Below are 9,386 nucleotides of genomic sequence, written 5' to 3' on the forward strand. Positions count from 1 at the left end.
AGTGTTTTTGAGTGAATATATGAGCATTTTCAAACAATTTGAGGCCATTTACCATATAAATCTTGTCTTTTGAGACCTTTTCTACTGTTATAGCGCCACCTATAGTCCGATCTCCATGAAACTTTGCATGCTTGTTAAGAGTCACCTTTTACATGATTTCACCAATTTTCATAAAGTTTAGAGTTTTCGTTTACGTTTTATAGGCTTTGGGGTATGTTTGGCCACACCCCTTTTCTTAATTACCCCTTTACAGCTAACCAAAGTACAAAATTCAACATTTTTTTGATAATTATTGATCTAGAGAGTCCACAGAATATTACTGCAGTAGTTTGGTTCCGATCAGACAAAAAACCTAGGACTAGTTCGCAAAAGTAGCTTTTTAACATATTTGTGAATAACAATTGAACGATTTGATTGACAGCAATGGTTCTTGAGGCGAAGTTGTGCATTATGAGGAGATCTATCATATGATATTAAGATCTAGTGTTTGTTTGAATGTATGAACATGTCCTACAAATTGTGATCATTTTCTATTGAAAATGTGTGTTTTTGAGGCTTTTTCAACTGTTATAGCGCCATCTATGGTCCGATCTCCATGAAACATTGCATGCTTGTTAAGAGTCACCTGTTACATGTTTTCACCAAGTTTCATAAAGTTTTGAGTTTTCCTTTAGGTTTTATAGGCTTTGGGGTATGTTTGGCCACACCCCTTTTCTTAATTACCCCTTTAACGCTAACCAAAGTACAAAATTCAACATTTTTTTGATAATTATTGATTTAGAGAGTCCACAGATTATTACTGCAGTGGTTTGGTTCCGATCGGACAAAAAACCTAGGACTAGTTCGCAAAAGTAGGTTTTTAACATATTTGTGAATAATTAATGAACGATTTGATTGACAGCAATGGTTCTTGAGGCAAAGTTGTGCATTATGAGGAGATCTATCAAATGATATGGATATTGTGTTGATATGTGAAACACCACGTGATTACAAAGCCATAAAACTCGTTAGCGCCAACTAGTGTCCGATTTCTTTCAAAATTCTTACAGACCTTAAGGTTCATGAGTCGAACGTACCCAGTGAGTTTCGTTCCGATCAACATCCGTTAACCCTTTCAAATAGGTGCTTAAAATTGTTTGGCCAATGGCGGCCATGTTTTTTGAGATATGCAAATGTCCTCATAGGTACTTGTGCCCCTTCAGACCAAGACACTGCATACCAATTTTCAAGTCGATCGAGCCAACGGTTGCCTAGTTATAGACATCTATGTGTTTTTTCTATCTTATTGCGCCCCCAAGTGGCAGAGATGCGCAATTTTTTTTATTTGACCAAAGATTGAGCTCATACATATGTGTACCATGTTTGGTGAAGATATCTCATTTCATTAATGAGTTATAGCCTGTTGCGTAAAATTGGTCCTCGACTTTCGAATGTTTTGGCATCCCATTACGACAGTGAGTCGAAATTTCTACGTTTTTTTGATAATTATTGATATTCACTGGACAGAGAACATTTCTGCAGTGGTTTGGTTCAGATTGGGTGAAAAACCTAGGACTAGTTCGCAAAAGTAGGTTTTGGACATACGTCAAATTTGCGAAAAAACGAGGCCTCCTAGACCCAAAATCAGAGTGACCGTTTATAATTTCGCATGACCCACGGATTCCAGAAATGTTAAATTTTTGGCTCTATCACAAGCGGTTTAGGAGCTATTAGCAAAAACGCATTTTTGATCACTGTAGCGCCCCCCACTGGCCGATTGGGCCGGATCTTTGCGCCTGAGTAGCGAGCAAGACTACTACCTTTTGACCAAGTTTCAGCTCTCTAGGCCTTACGGTTTGGGCTGCCCGTTCAGTTTTAAGGCGGAAAAATAATAATAATAATATAATAATAAAAATCCTAACAATTACAATAGGGTTTCAGCACTGCGTGCTTGAACCCCTAATTAAAGCTGCAAGCAGCATTTTACCGGGGTTCAAGCATTTAAGGCATCTGAGGTGGTCAGAGCCAACCTGGATGCATGGATGACAGTTAAAACACATCCAAAATGGAGAACAGGCTAACAGACAGACACACACACTGAAAGTAATGATTAGACTAATATATTAATACTCTATAAGCATATGCACACACACACACACACAAGACACACATATACATGCACAAACATTTTGTTGCAGATATAGGTATTTGAAATAAGTGATAGGTGACATAAACTTATTGCAAGTCTTCTCTTTTTAGAGTTTAGATGTCATTTTCAGGTTAAACTGTAATCATAATGTGGCAAAATTGTAAAAACTGATACATCTGTATAAACAAAATGGAAAACATCAATTCAATGAGATTTAAAATGTTATAACAGTTAATTTATTAATGTTTTGGCATGAATTCATGAAAACAGTACTGTTTAACTAGCTGAATGAGCCCATTAGTGGTCTTCCGCTGCCATCTAGTGGTTATAAATTGCATTTACTCAAACAACCCTGGTTTTAAACATAACTGTTATAGTGTTGTTGTTTTTTTTTTTTGCCCAATCTCTCTTAAATTTTGCATGCTTGTTTAGAATGAAATCATGCATTATTTTACACAGTTTTGATAATTTGTGGGCTTTCTGTTTGTATAAATAGGCCTTTGTGTACACTATGCAAATAACATATTATAAAATTATTGGTTTATAGTTGCCCAAATGCAATTGTTCAACATGTTTTTGATAATTATTGACCTTCAGAGTCTAGAGAATTATACTTCAGTGGTTTTATTGATTTTCATCTTAAACCGTATCACAAGTATGCCAAAGTAACTTTTTAAAATAATCTTGAATATTTAATTAACAGCTTTATTGACAACATTGGTCCCAGAGGCAAAGTTGTTCAGAATGAGGAGATGTATCATATGATATGAAGATTTAGTGTTTTTGAGTGAATATATGAACATTTTCAAACAATTTGAGGCCATTTACCATATAAATCTTGTGTTTTGAGACATTTTCTACTGTTATAGCGCCACCTATGGTCTGATCTCCATGAAACTTTGCATGCTTGTTAAGAGTCACCTGTTACATGATTTCACCAAGGCTCATAAAGTTTTGAGTTTTCGTTTAGGTTTTATAGGCTTTGGGGTATGTTTGGCCACACCCCTTTTTCTAAATTACCCCTTTACAGCTAACCAAAGGACAAAATTCAACATTTTTTTAATAATTATTGATCTAGAGAGTCCACAGAATATTACTGCAGTGGTTTGGTTCCGATTGGACAAAAAACCTAGGACTAGTTCGCAAAAGTAGGTTTTTAACATATTTGTGAATAACAATTGAACGATTTGATTGACAGCAATGGTTCTTGAGGCAAAGTTGTGCATTACGAGGAGATCTATCAAATGATATGCATATTGTGTTGATATGTGAAACACCACGTGATTACAGAGCCATAAAACTCGTTAGCGCCAACTAGTGGCCGATTTCTTTCAAAATTCTTACAGACCTTAAGGTTCATGAGTCGAACGTACCCAGCGAGTTTCGTTCCGATCAACATCCGTTAACCCTTTCAAATAGGTGCTTAAATTTGTTTAGCCAATGGCGGCCATGTTTTTTGAGATATGCAAATGTCCTCATAGGTACTTGTGCCCCTTCAGACCAAGACACTGCATACCGATTTTCAAGTCGATCGAGCCAACGGTTGCCTAGTTATAGCAATTTATGTGTTTTTTCTATCTTATAGCGCCCTCAAGTGGCAGAGATGCGCAATTTTTTTGATTTGACCAAAGATTGAGCTCATACATATGTATACCGAGTTTGGTGAAGATATCTCATTCCGTTCAAGAGTTATAGTCAAAAGAGCATTTGGCTAACGTTAGCATAGACGCTTTTTGGCGTACTGTTTCGCGTAAGAATTGAAATTTCAACTTTTTTTTGATAATTATTGATATTGAGTGTCCAGGGAATATTTATGAAGTGGATTGGTTCTGATTGGTTGAAAATCCTAGGACTAGTTCGCAAAAGTAGATTTCGGATATAGCTCGATTTTGCGAGAAAACGGTGCGTCGTAGACCCCAAAAAGGCGCCGTGCACTTTTGTTCGGGCTAACCCAAGGATTGCTAGGATGCCATGTTTTTGAGTTTATGGCTAACGGTTTACGATTCACGGCCAAAAATGTCGAAAATTTTAGTTTTTTGCGCTGTGGCGCCCCCGTTTGGCCGATTGGGCTGAGACTTTGATAAGTTCTCCCCAAAATGAGCTCTACGATCTGTCCAAATTTCAGCTCTCTAGGCCTTACGGTTTGGGCTGCACGTTCAGTTCTAGGGCGGAAGAATAATAATAATAATAATAACTAGAAGGTACATTTCCTGAAGAAAATGTGAGTGGTGCTTGCAGTGGCAAAACTCGCCCCTCTGTTGCTAAGGTACTCTTGATAGTTGCTAAGGTGTTACTATGCGGTTGCCATAGGACACATTTGTTGATTGCTATGGCGGTTGCTAGGGTATTTGGGGTGGTTTCTAGGGTGTTGCTATGCAGTTGCTATTGCTATTTTTTGTGGTGTTCAAGGACAGAAATATCACTTACAAAACATTTATTTTATTTTATTTTAATACAATAAATAATAAAACAAGATGTTACAAATAAAGTACAGCACAAGCAAATCATGTAATGACTGTGGCAACTTTAATATTTAAAAGAATACCTCAGCGAATTTATTGCTATCCATGTTCAAACTGATTGTATTTGATGAATATATGATTGACCTGAAGAATAAAAACTATACCATACACTTGAACAATTGAGCTACGTTTATTATTTTATTATTATGTATTATAAATATGACAAATACCCGCAGAGAGAGCCAACGGCCTGGTGATATTTCATTTTACAGCTCGATTCAACGTCGTTTAAAAATGTATTTAGTTTGAATATTTAGATCTGGGCAAAATCAGAGGGCCTTTTATTTTGAAATCGCGATGCATAGAGGTACGTTGTTGTATTCTCCTGTGTTTGCAACGTCTATGGTTTGCAAAGATGATTTACGTTACGAATCTAGTGAGGTAACCCACAAACACACACACACAGACCCCCACCCTTCCCAGATAAACATTGAGCAGCCCCACACAGTACAGTATATGCAAGTTTGTGGACCGAGCTGCAGAGATGGAGACGCGCTCTTCGCTTGTAAATTATAACAGTGCAATACAAAGGGAGTCAAAATTTGCGTGCGTTCCCAAATGAAACCCAACAAACAGCACATGCAATAAAAGGTTTTACCACAAACTCAACTTCATTCCAATATCGCGAGACTGCTTCTCACCTGTAGGAGTAATATCGCGAGATCTCGTGAGCTCCCAAAAGTCAGGTGAAATGGCTATTTAACACGCGCTGCATTGTTCATTTTGCGTGAAAATGTTTTTATCCAAACCAAAAATGAACAGTAATTTCATACATTCCTTTTAAAAATTCAAGTATTTTTCAAGGACCTTTAATATGGCTGTTTTCAGGGTTTTTAAATGTCAAAAACTCAATATTTTATAAAGTACTAAATTTAAATACTATTTGCCTGAATCAAAAAGACCAACTTTTACCTAAACTGCTTATATTTTCAGTGAATTGTAAAGCTTTGCCACACCGTAACATACGGTCATATATATCCGCTTCATTACAGATTTTCATTTACCATAAAGTTTTAACACATTTTTTAGATAAAGTAGTATTGATTGCCAGCCACAGCTTTGTGAAGTGGGCTGAGAGTTGGTCACCTGGGGGTCAAACCTGCAGTGGATCTTCTGAGCTTCATGACGGAGGACCTTTCTGTACTCCAGACACTTACCAACACCACAGTGGTGGACTGTTTATTTACAATAAACAGGTGGGATGGGATTCATTTGCCAGACCAGAGAAATTAATAAAAATAAAACATTAAAAACTTGTGTAAGTGCTGTTAATTTACTGTCATGGCAACCAAGTTTTATCAACAGTATTCAAATATTTAGGCTGACATTTTAAGTCTTTCTAATGATACTCATCCAGATCAAGTAAGAGTGTGATCTTAGCAGGTTTGGAGGTAAAACAAAGTTTGCTTATTGGATTATGATAAAAAATAACAAATATTTACACACAAAGTCTTCATGCATAGAAGAATACAAACCTTATTTAAAAGTTTAACCATCTTATTGTACCATCTGTGAATATACCATTCAATAAAGCAAACATGCAGGATTAGCCAATTCACCTAAAATGTTTAAGAATCTATCCCCGAGCCCAGCCACAGCTAGATCCTGTAGCTTTTAATTCACTACTATTAAATATTCTTTGTCAAATAAAAATTTCTGGACACCATAAGGTTATTAAACATTTTTGCAATCCTTAGTCCTGACATGAAATATTTAAGTGAAAAATAAAAAAATATGTTAACAGTGAAAATATGCAGAGACATATTGTGGCCTTGATTTAAAAAAAAAAAAAAAAAAAAAAGTATAAAATAGTTTCTGGAAACAGCGTACCTAGAGTAAGCAAGGTTTGGGTCAATCTACTGAGAGTATATGTGACTGTAAGTTAACCTTGCTTTCTGGAAAACCCCCTGGACCTTCTGTGAAGTTCAGAAGAACACATTAAATGTGCCATTGAAGAAGATACAATAAAGACAAAAACACTTGATGTGCCAATTCAACCAAAATGTTTATTAAAAGTATTAGAAAACACCTGTTGTGCCAAATCCCACCCTAAAATGTTGCACTAGCTCACATATAAATATTATTTTAACTTCATATTAAAATTATCGAATTATGAAAATAAAAAAGAAATATCTTACTGTTGCAATAATAAAAAATTTAAAATCAAGTTTCTATTTTGGCAGAATAGTGGTGAAAGTGTTTGAATTATTCTATTAATAAAGTGAACCTTGTGCATGTTGCATTTAAAGCCATTGTAAAATACTCACATTACTGTCCATGATTGCGTCTATTACTGCACAAGTGTTTATAAAGGGCATAAGGCCATACATAAGCTCTGTGATTTCAGAAAACAGCAACACCCCTTGGCAGTTCTGAAAGCACTGTTAATCACAGCATCACAGGGCTTACTGCTTTACCGTAAGTGACTAAGCCATAACATGATTTCATTTTTAGTCGTTTAAATTTCTATGATTTAATTAATAAAAAATTCATCGAGTCGCAAACTGTTGTTTTGGAAACCCTGGTCGGCAGGGACGTGAGAGGGACACAGGATTTGACACAACACCCCCAGTGAGCAAGCCAGTGGCGACGGTGGCAAGGAAAAAACTCTTAAGGAGATAAAAAACCTTGAGAGGAACCAGACTCATCAGGGGGAACCCATCCTCCTCAGGCATGGCGTACACATTATAAAAACATTATTATTCAAACTAATATATGAAATAGTAAACTGAGACCAATTATTTAATATAATAAGATAATTTAAAAATATATATTAATATTAATTAATTGATCATCTAATGATTCAGTGCAATTGGGTATTGAAGCATCTTCCGCCATCTAGCCGCTGGATCTGTCATGGCAAACAGGCTGGACACCCTGAGGTAGAGGAGGTAAAACAGATATGATCATGTTAGTGAATTGAATAAAAAAAATTTCATTCTGCAAGACTTACAGAGCATAAACTTTCAGGTCAGATGTATGTCTTGCAAGAGACATTTCTGCTCTCTCACTTCTGAGGACCATCATACACTTTAAAATCTAAGCGTTCACATCAAAGCACATGCCTCTGAACAAACACACTGTATGATAAAGTGCACTGAAACACTAGACCTTTCCAGTATTATTGACAAACTTTACCTCAGTGCTTAAATGTTCTTCTTCTGTTGCTTCTTTGGTCTTCAGCATTGTCTTCAACTCCAAACACATCTGGTCCCGTCCTCTGGCAATGAACTTAATAAATGAATAACAGGATCACTGCACACACACTTACTAATAAACTAAAAAATAATAATAAACATAATTAAGTAAACTAAAACTTACTGAAAGAAATTAGCCCATAAGCTGGTATCCAGCTCATCATCATCAGTGGAGAAGCACACTTGATCTTCTCAGACATTCTGACTCGCCGGTTCCTGAAAAACATCAAAATCAAAATTAGATTACAATATTCCTTTAAAATGTGGTTATCACATGCAGTAGCACAGTGACTGAAGTGACATCTTTTAACACTTACCTTTAGATGGTATATTGCACACTCAATATCCAGTGTTGCACAGGCCTGCTATGGTCTCCAAAATGTTCCTGCAACTTTACAGAAGAGCACATATCAATATTAGAATAGCAGAGGACTGCAAATAATATATCCAGTACACATCGTACAGATTGAACACAACATTTGAAACAAATGTTACGTTAGGGTAAAAATCAAAATACATCACAACAGTGTCTTAATACTTCTCACTTAACCTTACTGTCTTTTAATGACTTACTGCTGCTGTTACTCTCACTGTCTGTGTCTTCCCTGGAGTTATTACACTAACCCTGACTGCGTCCTGTATTCTGCTGCCTTCACTTCCTGTCCTGTCTGGAGCTGCCACACTACTCCTTCGTCCTTCCTGCTGCTGTACTCTAGGTAACTCAGGGACACAACACCTTTATATTACCACGGACAACACAATATAACCGCAACGTCACTGCCGTCGATAAAGGAGGTTAAATGGAACCTCAGTTCAATATGGCTTAAGGCCAAGACACCACTCATACAGAAGCCACTGGGGAACTAAGGCTGGTGTTGCCCCACTGTTGTCGTTAATGCTGATTCAGTGGCCCCAGTGACCTGGTATAGCGGGCAATTCACCTATGGAAAAAAACGCAATACACAGTACACAGGATTGTGGTAACTGTGGTAGGTCTCTAACACGCCCGATTGATGACAGAAGTCCGGATTTGAAATGTAGATGTGGTCAAGTAGTGTGTGCTTTTCCGTCGTCGCTGATGTAATCAGTTGCGTGTATCCTCGAGATTGAAACAACTCCAGAATAGGTTTTTTTCCAGGGTGTAGGAGGTCCTCGTTGAAATCTCCACAGATGATGACGAGATCGTTGTGTGTGAGGTCCAGGTAATCCAGCATACTCTTCAGGTTGGTCAAGAAATCTCCAACACTGTACTGTGGTGGCCTATACACAGCTACGACTGCTGCTTTTATTGGGGAATCCAATTTGATCACAGCAAACTCCAGATCAGTCACATTTTGTATATATTGCCTGGGCTGAGTTGGAATGTGCTCCTTGCAATATATTGCTACTCCACCTCCATTTTTCCTTCCAAGTTCTTGATGTGTGGAGTAGGAGACATGCCTGTTGCGTGTGAACAAGTTGTATCCTTCCAATTGGAGATCTGAAGTAGATGATCCAGTCAGGTGTGTTTCTGTTAAACACAGAACATCGGCGAGTTTT

At 37.1% G+C, this 9,386-nt stretch overlaps 1 long non-coding RNA gene across 1 annotated transcript; it reads right to left on the reverse strand.

The window, feature by feature from the left end:
• Positions 1-6,824: 6,824 nt before the first annotated feature.
• LOC113104030 (uncharacterized) lies at positions 6,825-8,563 on the reverse strand. Its single transcript, XR_003291807.1, has 5 exons — positions 8,472-8,563; positions 8,165-8,238; positions 7,972-8,063; positions 7,789-7,881; positions 6,825-7,527 (listed from the first exon to the last, which is right to left on the reverse strand). It is a non-coding gene; the product is annotated as an uncharacterized LOC113104030 (long non-coding RNA).
• Between the last annotated feature and the right edge of the window lie 823 nt (positions 8,564-9,386).

Source organism: Carassius auratus, unplaced genomic scaffold, assembly GCF_003368295.1.
Source record: "Carassius auratus strain Wakin unplaced genomic scaffold, ASM336829v1 scaf_tig00217900, whole genome shotgun sequence".
Lineage (NCBI taxonomy): Eukaryota > Metazoa > Chordata > Actinopteri > Cypriniformes > Cyprinidae > Carassius > Carassius auratus.